Source organism: Etheostoma spectabile, chromosome 3 (genome assembly GCF_008692095.1).
Source record: "Etheostoma spectabile isolate EspeVRDwgs_2016 chromosome 3, UIUC_Espe_1.0, whole genome shotgun sequence".
Lineage (NCBI taxonomy): Eukaryota > Metazoa > Chordata > Actinopteri > Perciformes > Percidae > Etheostoma > Etheostoma spectabile.
This window is the reverse complement of record NC_045735.1, coordinates 174,617-177,217: the sequence shown is the minus strand read 5'-3', so window position 1 is coordinate 177,217 and position 2,601 is coordinate 174,617. Positions and strand designations below refer to the sequence as shown.

The 2,601-nt window shown below is 40.9% G+C and overlaps 1 long non-coding RNA gene across 1 annotated transcript; it reads left to right on the top strand.

Annotated features, from left to right (window-relative positions):
* The first annotated feature begins 480 nt into the window (after positions 1–480).
* Positions 481–1,595, top strand: LOC116678958 (uncharacterized). The gene is made up of 2 exons (XR_004329418.1): positions 481–618; positions 910–1,595. It is a non-coding gene; the product is annotated as an uncharacterized LOC116678958 (long non-coding RNA).
* The last annotated feature ends 1,006 nt before the right edge of the window (positions 1,596–2,601 follow it).

Genomic DNA, 2,601 nt, shown 5'->3' with positions numbered 1-2,601 from the left:
AGTGCTACTATTTTATTTATTTACTATTTATTCTCTCTTCATTTCTAACAGATGGATGATTTTGGGAAGGAGAAACTTGTTGAGAAGGCATAAACCCGCAACAGGCTTTCTGGAAGAACGTCTCGCAATGTTTGAAAAGCTCCACTCTGGCAGACAGAGACGTTTAACACACAAGCCACACACAAGAGTCATTTTGCCAGGTAGCCAACAGTAACATGTCTCCTCCATTAGAAGTGAAGTGGACTTGTCCTCTACCCTGTTTAACGTACTTCTTCTTTACCTGTATGAGCCAGTTTCATATCTAGAGATTCACTCTTACGTAACTCTTCATTTTGTTGTAGACCAGGCTAAACTTGATCCTTGTATGGGACGCCGCCCACCCTATCCAAAAAGGAGATGTCTTAATATGTCACAACTTGGTATAACTTATTCATTTCTCTGCTCATCACAGAACCAACTATAACTCCAGAGAGGACCATCATCTGGCCCCAGTCCCAGGTCGGCCAACACATGTTGGAGCCTACTTTCTATTGGGCCCAGTGGATCCGTTCTAATGGGACCACATCACTGCTGGACATTATCACAGAGGTCCCACGCTTAGTGGACTCTCCAGGCATGGTGAGCTACAATCTTACACAGTTACTGAAAACCAGTCATTGTGTCTTACATATTCTATTGCATCTTTGACTACTACTGTACTTAGATTTCTTTTGGAAATGACTTTCCCTTTCCCTACTTTTTATTTTGACGCACTGAAATCTATGTCCGTTCCGGTTGATTGTGTCCCAGGAGGTCGTTGATATGTCTTTTATCTTGAAATCTAGAATTAGGCAAAGGCTAGACTAATAAGGCTTATTAAGAATATTATATTTGTATTTATTCCTTCTTTTTGTTTGTTTTTTTGCTCAGATTGCAACCAACATGGCCGAGTACCTGATGAGATCCACCACAGAGCCCCATACGTTCTAATACTGTCTTTGTGAATGGGGGGGGGGGCGTTGGAGCAGCCGTCTCTTTGGCTGCTGTGGACGTCGGTCTCACTCCCGTTTTTTGTGTTCTATGTTGGTTTGCCAAAACTTTGTGCTAATGTTTGGGAGTTAATCCAGACCACCGTGTTTCAGAGACCAGGACCTGAATCAAACGCTGTCAAATTAATGCTCAGATTGCTACTATGTAGTTTTTTAATTTCTATGTAGGCTATGGCACATGGTCGAGTTAAAGGGCCCAGATTCTGCACTGAAGATATTCAGGAACCAGATCTCACTCAGACACCATGGATGGTTTTATCGTGTGTGTGCGTAAGCACCAGAGACACAAAATAACCCCCAAATCCCAGAAAAAGAGATTGTTTTTTGGGCACTTTAAGATTTAAAAGTTGGTTTGAAAGTTAAATGCATGAAGTTTAAGAAGTTGTGACTTTTTGTCCGTTTAGTGATGTAATAATTGACACAGCATATGTTTTAAATCAAAAATGTAAAATTACTTTTGTATTCTTTTATACTACTTTTAATGTTAACTGAAATTAATTGTAATGTTTAATTTTGTCTGAAGTGATATATTTGGCTTAAAGCAATAAAACAAAATGCTGGGATTTTTTTGGGATTTTCATAATTCATCAATACATTTTAATGCAAAAATCAAGTGGAAAAAAAAATACAGATAACCAGATATGGGTTGTATTTTTCTAACCCATTTAGGTTTTTTAACCCAAAATGGTCTTTAACCATTGTTGGGTAGAAAATAAACCCAACATGCTGGTCAGAACCAGACCCAACCTGCTGGTCAAATCAACCCAGCGTTGGCTCGTGCCATATTTGACCACACTTGGTTACCATATGACCCAGTTGGGTTATTTTTAACCTCAGTTTTAAGAGTGTACACACAATATACATGAAATAATAATAAAATAAAAGAACAAATATTTGAACATGTACAGGATGGGAAAACAAAAATGTGCAAATGCTTAAATAATAATATGCTAATATGTAAATATAATGTAAATAAACCAATTGTGCGGGTTGCATTAGTGCAGCAGTGTGGAGTCTAAAAGTCTCATCTAGCCCCCAGTGATGACGTGGTAAAAAGGGTTAGTGCCTGTGGTATGAAATAGACATTTTGTCTATTTACTGTACCTCGATTGGGTCCCGGACTTTAGTGTGTGTCCCTGTGAGTGTCACAGAGTTGTGTGTGCTGCTAGCGGGACCATCTGTCTACGTCCATCAGCTGTTTCCTGTCTCCTTCTGCCTGCAGATGCCTCCCGCCGACAGCCACAAGAAAAACAGCGTCCGACACAAACTGGTGTCCCTCACCCTGAAGAAGAAATCCAAGATCACTGAGGAGGTGAGAGGCAGAGCGAGAGACACGGGAGATTGTACAAATACATTTCTGATGGTTAGAGAAGTAGAAAAGTTCAGTTTTGATTTGTTTCAGGTTACCAAGCGTCTCAACGATGGTGAGTACGGTCTGCACGGCAACAGCATGCTGGAGGACCGACCAACATCCAACCTAGAGAAACTCCACTTCATCATCGGCAACGGGATCCTGAGACCGGCACTGAGGTACACACACACACACGCACACGCACACACACACACGCACGCA